The following is a 9904-nucleotide window of genomic DNA, read 5'->3' as shown; positions in this document are numbered from 1 at the left end:
TACTGAGACACATATTATTATTTTGGGGTGCTTATTTTGTAAATGATGCTTGTGCGAAAACTGTCCTGAGATGAGCAGCTGCAAGCGTTGTTTAAATAAATAAAAATAACTACGTAAACATGAACCAGGGGATCTCAAACAATATCAGACTAAAGTTTATTTTCAGCTTCATTGAACAAAACAGTTCTGTAGAAACCAAAGTCCGGTATATCTTGAAATTTCTTGGGCAAAGTTCAACAATGATAAGTTGCACTTGGCAAGTTGCATTTACCACAAGAAATATGAAAGCCATTAAAAAAGGAATCCTCAAAAGTTAGATTTTTTTTGTACAGAAGTCTGACAAACTTTTAGAGGACTAGTAAACCAGTAAATTTATATTGGTTGTAGGCTACTGGCATATAGGATGCCCACAGAGTGGGTTCAAAACAGTCAAGATGGCTGCTTTAAGCACACTGTGGTGGAGACCATTTTGACTTTTTTGACCTCACCCTGCAGACATTTCTCTTGTTACTTGCCAGTAATCTTGATAAGTGGCTAAAGAATCCACTTATTTGTCCACAGGCCGCCGTGCCATGCTTTATGGCAGCGTTTCTCAACCTTGGCCATTAAATTTTTAACATGTATGGACTTCAACTCCCAGAATTCTCCAGCAAGCCTGGAGAATTTTGGGAGTTGAAGTCCACATGCCTTAAAGTTGCCGAGGTTGCGCAACACAGCATTAAACCTAACAGGCCACAAGATGACAGAAGAGAACCCAGCTACTTGTGATTTACAGTCAACTAAATAAGTAAGCCATGATTTAATCTGGGGTACCATAAGGACCCACAAGAGGAAGATCACCAAATTAGCACTGTAGTATCATAATGCCACTTATTTATACAAGTAATTCTTGACTTACAATACTTTGTGTAGTGACTGAAGTTACAATGGCAATAAAAAAGTGACGTGCCCATTTTTCACACTTATGACCTATGCTCACGTGATCAACATTCAGACGCTTGTCAACCGACTCATATTTATTGTGGATTCCTATACTCTGGGAATGAAATAAAAATGAAATTCAGTGAAAGGCCAACCCAGCCCTGACTGGGACTTAATCTTTGCTGCAGAGGTGGGATTTTTTGGATAAAGTTCAGCCCGCTCTAACAATAACTACTGTAAAACTAAAGTACCTTGAGGTACCAGGCATTTTTCTCCGCCACTTGTAACCCATTATGCAACACCCGTGATTAGACTGGGAAGTGAATTTTTTGAGATAATCCCTCTGGGCAATCTTGAACTTGTTTGCTTCTCCGATTACAAAATAAGCCTTGAGCAAGAATGTCCCAGGAAGTTAAACTTTCCCCTAGTATTAGAAGAAAAGGCCCTTTTGCACGTGTTCCAAGATGCCTCCCCCCCAGGTAAATTACCTATTTCTCAATCTTAGAAAATGTTAGATATGCAGACTTCAACTCCCAGAATTCCCCAGCCAGCAAGTTAATGGTTTTTTAAGATGTGTATGTCCACATCCATAATTCCTCAGGAAATATACTTATGAATTGTAAGATGTGTGGACTTCAACTCCCAGAATTCCCCAGCCAGCAAGCTAATGATCTTTAAGATGCGTGTATGTCAACTCCCGTAATTCCTCAGGAAACATGCTTACTGATTGTAAAATGTGTGGACATCAAATCCCAGAATTCCCCAGCCAACAAGTTAATGATTTTTATAAGATGTGTGTATGTCAACTCCCATAATTCCTCAGGAAATAAGCTTGTGAATTGTAAGATGTGTGGACTTCGACTCCCAGAATTCCCTAGGCAGCATGTTTCTGAGCTGTAAGTTATATGGACTTCAACTCCCAGGACTCCTTAGCTGCCATGCTAATGATCATTAAGATGTGTGGGTGTCAACTCCCATAATTCCTCAGGAAACTTGTTTATGAATTGTAAGATGTGCGGACTTCAACTCCCAGAATTCCCCAGCCAGCATGTGGGAAATTTTCCAGCATTGGTCGGGGGATTCTGGGAGTTGAAGTCCACACATTTTAAAATTGCTAAGGTTCAGAAGGACATGCCTTAGGGGACATGATCGAAAGAGCAAGTTGAGGGGCCTCCCCTTCTTTAGGTGGGATTGCATCCCAGTGGTGGCCATCTTGACTTTTTTGACCAACCCCCCACCCCTGCAAATATTCCTTCTGTCCCAGGCTTTTTCTGTTCCAGAACTATGCATGCTGGCAAATGGAAAAGGGCTTGAAAGTTTGAAAATATTTGTGGTAGGCAAATTTGAATGAGTTATGCCTGCCTCAAAGCCAGACGCAAAATACCAACTCCACAAAGTCAACTTGTGGAGTTTTTCCCCTCGACTACTCCCTCCACGTCCTCAGTTTACCTTTCTTTTCTTCTGCACAGGTGGACATATTTCCAGAGAGGTTTTGGAACACAGCCATTCGGCGTTTTCCTGCCTCAAATTAGCCACCAGTGTCATTTTTAAACAACCGTTGAGCGGCTCGCAGATTGCTCTCTTTCTCTCTCAAAAAGCCCAGTGGCCTTGCTAAATATGGTACACGGCAGAGGTGGTATTCAGCCGGTTCTGACCAGTTCTGGAGAACCGGTAGCGGAAATTTTGAGTAGTTTGGAGAACCAGCAAATACCGCCTCTGACTGGCCCCGCCCCATCTATTCTCCACCTCCCGAGTCCCAGCTGATTGGCTGGGTCTTCTTTGGTTGTCCTGCGCAGGAGAATGGAGCTGGAAAGCAGGTTAGTGGGGTGGGGAGGGAATGGAGATTTTGCAGTATCCTTCTGCTGCCACGCCCACCAAGCCACACCCACCAAGCCATGCCACACCCACCAAACCACGCCCACAGAACCGGTAGTAAAAAAAATTGAATCCCATCACTAGTACATGGGTCTCCCAAATGTGATCTCGGGGCTTACAAGTAGTCCTTGACTTACGACCATCACCGGATGCAGAATTTCCATTGCTAAGCAAGGTGGTGGTTAAGGGAGTCACTGTTCTGACCCAAACCTTTTTCCAATAAAACAAACAATAATCAAAGGGAACAGAAACTTTTTAATGAGTCTTATGAATCACCAGTGAAAAGGCTGCTGCAAACTAATTAACTTTGATAAGCACAAACTTTGCCAAAACTGTGCAAGACTGCCAAGAATCACAGATAAGAAATATTTCACAACACAAATACCAACTTAAGATACTGAAATGTCCATGAGGCTGAGTTTCAAAACGTTTTTGCTTCCTGCAAAGAACGTTCGCTTCACAGCTGGCTTTTATCTTCTTGAAGCAGGGGCCGTTACCTTGCAGCCTTACTCCCAAGTCGCCCGTGTTGTTGCAGCTGCTCTTTCCTATGAGCAATCCTGCACACACGCACACTTGGCACAGGCTCCTCGGGAACCTCCTCATCGCTGCTGTCAGCCCTCACAATCTCTGAATGCAGCAGTCCACTCCCTAATGGTCCTGGCCCCTCATCTGAGTCCTCGCTCTCCTCAGCCACCCGCGCTTGCTGCTGGCTAACCGCAACACTCACTCCCAATTTTACAAATGGGTTTTTTTTGGGCCACAGTTGTTAAGCGAATCACTCCATCATTAAGTGAGTCACAAAGTCATAAAGCGAATCCTGGTTCCGCATTGAGTCTGCTTGCCGGAAGCCGGCTAGGAAAGATTGCAAATGGTGATGCTGCAAGCTGCATAGCGGTTTGCCAAGCGACCGAATTCAGATCATGTGACTGTGGAGATGCTACAATGGTTGTAAATCTGAGGACCAGTCACCCCCCCGTCAGTTCTGCCACAGTAGCATCCAACGGTCGTTAAACCAATGATTGTAAGTTGTGGATTACGGCGAGCATCAGGTCCAATTTTGGCACCTTTAAATGCACAGGAATTCTACCTGAAATTAAAGTGGTCGCCTTAGGCTCAGCTCTGGGAATCATACCGATAAGTGCACCAGGTGTCACATTTACCTGGACAGGTCTCGCAATCCCATTTACCAGACTCACTGAAGCAACTATGGGTCTGATGTTGGTTTGGGGTTGATAAACCTGGATAACAGACTCACTTCTCTCCCAGTCCAACCCAGAAAAGATTAACTGAATTAGAAGAACTGATATTTTTTCCTTTCCTTGATGAGTCTCGGCTGGGTTTTTTGGCTGAGGCTTCCTCACTGGGGAGGGGGGGTGCAGGAAAAGGAGGGCAGGAGGAGGCAGTAATAGAGCCACTGGCACAGCCAGGACACACCTGTGGGGTCCTGGATGCTTTCTGAGCTTGCTGGTTTTCCTGCAGATGTTTCATTACCAAACTAGGTAATGTCTTTGGTGTTACCTGCAGTACTGATGATGTTACCTAGTTTGGTAATGAAACGTCTGCAAGAAAACCACTAAATTCAGAGAGCAACAAAAACCTCACAGTCCTCCTCCTCCTCCTCCTCCTCCTCCTCCTCCTCCTCCTCCTCCTCCTCCTCCTCCTCCTCCTCCTCTCCCTTCTAGCACTGATGATGTTACCTAGTTTGGTAATGAAATGTCTGAAGAAAACCACTAAATTCAGAGCGCACCAAAGACCCCCACAGTCCTCCCCCTCCTCCGCCTCCTGAAGATATTACCTAGTTTGGTAATGAAACGTCTGCACAAAAAGGACTCAACCGTTCAACCCTGAACTGCAGATATTATCTTCTATCATTCTCTTCTATCATATTTCACTGCACCTGTATAACCAATAGCTCACCTGAGAAACCCTCCCTTTCTCCATTCCCTTGAGTGAAGAAGGTGGCTATTTACAAAGCCAAAGAAGAAGTGGAGATTCAATAAAATTGAGAAGTCACCTTTCTGTTTACTACTGTAACCACCAGAGGGAAATATGGTTCTAGCTTTTCCTTACTGTGTGCCATAGAGGGTAGTGCTATTTTTTTTTCCTCTGTTCATCCAAACGACACGCTGAAAATAAATGCGTAAAGGATGAAACTTAAAGGATGTTCTATGAAATGTGAACTTTTTTCTTTCTGTTTTAAAAAAACAATATTATGGTAGAAGAACCCTGAGTTCCCATATCGGGCTAAACCACAATCTACATAGGATTGGGATGGTTTTAACATGTGAATGAACTCGGATGTTGCGTAGGTCATGTCTAGTAGGTGTGAACAATCTTGGGATTACATTTCTCCAGGCTTTCTAATCCTTTTTCTAAAGTTGCTCCACCACACTTTGCAAATCAACCACACAGACCATAACAAAGCCTGACTCACATGTAAATAAAGAATTTTGTGTCCTAACAAACCGCGAATCCTGTACAAATGTTTCCCAACCTTGGCAGCTTGAAGATGAGTAAACTTCACCTCCCAGAATTTCCTCAGCCATGACTTTATGACCATTTTTTACAACGGCTGCTAACTGAGTCACCACAGTTATTAAGCAAATCTTCCAGTCGTTAAACAAATGATGCACTTGCAAGTTGTTGCAAATTTGCTAGAAACCAGCAATAAGGGTTACAATTGGCAATCCCGTGGTTATCTCAGGACACTACAACCGGTGGCGAGCTGGTTGCCAAGCCTTGACTCGCAATCATGTGACCCTGGAGGGTGGTGTGATGGTCATAAGTGAGAGAACTGGTTAAGTCTGAGGACCAGACTTTTGCCAGCACTGTTGTAGTACCAAAGGAAAGGTTGTAAATGGAAGATGGCCTGTACGTTAACTTCTAATAAACTTAGAATACTATATTAATTCTTAGTTCCCCAATCCCTCCAAAAGACCAAGTTTCTGTCGTTACTGCTCTGTTTTGGGGGACAAAAAAAAAAGTCTTTATCTCCACATCTGTTTTTCTTGGCAGCTGGAGATTCTGCCATGATTCCATCCTTCCACTGCGACAGGATGTGAGGTTGGGTTCTTCCTAAGGTTGTCCCTAAATTAGGCCCTCCTTTTGGAGTTCCCCACCCCAAATATTGTTGTAGAACACTGATGCTACAAACTCATTCTCATTGCCCCACCACACCCAGGGGTGGGATTCAAATGTCTTAACTGGTTCTGCGGGCATGGCCTAATTTGTGGGTGTGGCTTGATGGTCATGTGACTGGCTGGGTGGGGCTTGCTGGCTGGGCATGGCTTGGTGGTCGCATGACTGGGTGGGTGTGGCCAGGTGGCCAGGTGACCGACAAAACCAAATATAAGTGGTCCTCGCTTAATGGCCGTGGTAAGCGTTCTAATGTATGACTGGCCTCCCCAGAGCTACTTGACCTGTTTTTGGAGTTGGGCCTGGGCTAATCCTGCATCACTCCGTTTCCGTTTTCAGAGGCTCCAGCCCTTAATTTCCCCATTTCTTCCCCCATGACCGCCTCTTTCATCATCCCATGGCCGTGACTTTACCTTCCTCTCACAGCTGGCTGCCGGGGAAAGCAAGCCAGGGCTGAGCCATTGTTGTTGTTGGGCTCCCCGCCAGCCCATGTCGTCCTTATCATGAATGCCTGCAGCCCCCGTGTGTTTTTTTTCGGTGCAGCTGCAGTCCAACTGCACCGGAAAAACACGCGACGGCTGGAGTTTTTTTGCAGACCGAAAATTACCGACTTCCAGCTTTGCTCTGCCTCTCCAATGCACCGCTGCGACCGCATTCTAAGCACTGGCTCCGCAGGTCCACCCCATTGAGCCCGCTGCACGGGAGAGACTTGCCCAAGCAAGTCCGAGCGGAGTGCTGCAGCAGTCAGTGGGGTGAGCCTGCACGTCCGGTGTCTAGAACGAAGCAGAGTAAAGCTGGAGGTCAGTAATTTTCCAAAAAGCCTCCAGATGTTACATGTTTTCTTCAGAGCGGCTGGACTCCACATGGCGTCTGGAGGCTTTTTGGAGCGAAAATTTCCGACCTCTGGCTTTGCTTGCTCGGCTTCTCCAGTGTGCCGCTGTGGCAGTCAGCGATGGTTGCACGATGGACGTGATGTCGTGCATGCACAATAAGGACTCCCCGGGCAGGGAATGGAGGAGTGGGCGGAGAGGAGCGGGGCCAGCTAGGCGCCCATTTTACCGGTTCTCCAAACTACTGGGAACGGTAATGAACCGGTAGAATCCCACCCCTGAATTGCACCCTGCAAGGGGTCCACCTCCAGCGCCTCCTCCCTTGCCTCTTAGCGCCCTCCCTAAGGCATCCCACCCCCCACCCCCAGGGGGCAGCACCACCCACTTTGGGAACCACTGTTGTAGAATTTCATAGAATATAGAATAACAGGGTTGGAACTTAGGTCTTCTAATCCAACTCCCTTCCCAAGCAGGAGATCCTATACAAATGACTCTCCAATCTCTTCCATTTTACAAGCCTCTGTTGGAAAGGCAATCTAGGGTCGTCTTTCTCAACCTTGGCAATTATAATAAGGGTGGACTCCAATTCCCAGAATTCTCCAGCCATCTTTTTGAGAACCTCCATTGATGGAACACCCCACAAGGTCTGGAGTCAAGCCATTCCACTGATTAATTGTTCTATCTGTCAGGGGATTTCTCCTTAGTTCTAGATCGGATCTCTCTTTAATGATCTTCCACCCATTACTTCTTGTACTGCCCTCAGGTGCTTTGGAGAAGAGGTTAACTGAGTTAAGTTGGGTTGGTATGTTTAATCGTCAAGTTTTTGTCCCTGGTTCAATGCCCTATCCTTCCCAGGGCAAGGGGGTCAATCCTTTTACTGACCCTGGACCTCCCTCTCCCTTTCCTTCTCTCTCTCTCTCTCTCTCTCTCCCTCCCTCCCTCACCTTCTCTGTGGTCCACCCTGCTTAAGAAAATCTACCAAGCTTGCTTCAAGAATTGACCTCAACTGTACTCAACAGAATTAAGCATTATTTCATTAGATTGAATTTGGCCACATAGCTGAAAGAACGGCTGGGAAAACACAGCGGAGAACTGTAGTCCCCCAAAGTTCAGGCTGCTTGAGTACGCGACTCCAGGTCAGTCATCTCCTCCCTTTTCTGGACCATGGAAGGCTGGTCTCCAGACTGAAAAAGATCTGAAGAAGATCCATTCTAGGGTGAGAGACTCTCCATCTAAGGACAACTACTCTGTTTCCCCCAAAATAGGACCTTCCCTGAAAGTAAGTCCTAGCTTGATTTTTACATGTGTGCCCAATATAAGTCCTACCCGCAAAATAAGCCCTAAGATCCCACTCACTCGAGTGCACAGGTAAAAATTCAGGTAGGGTGGGGATGCGGGGGGTAGAGCTGCCCTACTACGTACCTTTGGACAGTTGTAGCCAGGCCTCGCACACCCCGACACCTGCCTTGCCGGCCCATTTCTTCTGCAGCTGGCAAGGCTTTCCTGAAGGCTTCTGTAGCTGATAAGAAAATTCTGGATCGACCCAGAGCTCCATTATCGGCTGCAGAGGCCTTCAAGAAAATCTTGCTGGCCACAGAAGAAGTAGTTCCTGAAGGCCTCTGACAGTGAAAAGGAGAGCGGAGGTGGGGCGCAACGCATGCAAGTGAGGTGAATCAGTGGATGACATCCCCTGAAAATAAGACCTGGTGGCTTTTTTTTAGTGGCAAAAAAATGTAAGGCAGCATCTTATTTTCAAGGAAGCAGGGTAGAAAGAATTGGAACTGTTCCTGGATCTTCCTCGTCTAGGGTTTGTATTTCCTTGGGAAGATCCTTCTGGGAATCAGGCAGGTCTCACAGAGCAGGCACACCCCGCCAAACACCAGAAGAAAATAGCCTGACAGATTTGAATTTGCATGGGCGCTGGTTGGCAGAGGTTATTCAAATGTCTCAAAACGCTTCGGCAGGCATTTGTGCTTACACAATGACGCGGCCTCCTCAAAAGAGTCCAGTTCCAGGGAACTATAACCAGAGGGTGTGAATTCACAGAATTGATTTTCTGCTAAAAAGAGAAAAACCCCAAAGGTTGCATCATTTCAGTCCCCTGGGGCTGGTCTCTGTAACAAAAAAACAAAACAAACAAGAAAAAAGAAAAACACCCACACAGCTTTGAAAGTAGAAAAAATATTTTATTGACACATTTCAACTATAAACACACAAGGCCCCCTCCGATCTCCTTTGTTCCAACAGGAGATGATCTGAGGATCTGATTTCTTTTTTTTCAAGTAACGGTCCCCATCGAAAGGACAGACCACTGTTTATTTAAGGGAAGGGAAAGGCTACTTAGAGAATAGAAAAGTTAGTAGCAACCATGACACGGCACTAAATGAGATAAATTCCTGGGCTCTCTAGCCCAGCGTTCCTCAATTTTGACAACCTTACGATGTGTGGACTTCAACTCCCAGAGTTCTCTAGATCAGGGGCCTTCAAACTCGACAGCTTTAAGACTTGTGGACTTCAATTCCCAGAATTCCTCCTCCAGTCAGGTTAGCTCAGGAATTGTGGGAGTTGAAGTCCACAAGTCTTAAAACTTGCCAAGATTGAAGACCCTTGCTTTAGACAGTACAGTGGCTGGGGAATTCTGCAAGTTGAAGTCCATGCATGCTGGCTGGGGGATTCTGGAGCGGAGGTCCATGTATAGGGGATTATGGGAGTTGAAGTCCATACATGCTGGTCAGGGCATTCTGAGAGTTGTAGTTCAAGTATGTTAGCTGGGGAATTCTGGGGGATGAAGTAGAGGTGTGCTGACTTAGGAATTCTGGGATCTGAAGTCCAGGCATGCTGGCTGGAGAATTCTGGGACTTGAAGTCCACACATTTTAACATTGCAGAGGTTGGGAAAACACTAGACCAGGGGTCTCCAACCTTAGCAACTTTAAGACTTGTGGACTTCAACTCCCAGAATTCCCCAGCCAGCTCAATTCTGAGAGTTGAAGTCCACAAGTCTTAAAGTTGCTAAGGTTGGAGACCCCTGCACTAGACTTTATCTACTGTTATCAATCAGGGCTGGCTGTCCCAAAAGGCAATTCTTCACAGGATAACCAAGAAGGACAACCCAGTGAAGCCAAGCTGCCAACTGTGCTTAAG

The sequence above is a fragment of the Pseudonaja textilis genome, chromosome 10, assembly GCF_049901715.1.
Source record: "Pseudonaja textilis isolate UNSWEBS1 chromosome 10, rPseTex1.2, whole genome shotgun sequence".
In the NCBI taxonomy this organism is placed as follows: Eukaryota; Metazoa; Chordata; class Lepidosauria; order Squamata; family Elapidae; genus Pseudonaja; species Pseudonaja textilis.
This window is presented reverse-complemented; position numbering follows the sequence as displayed.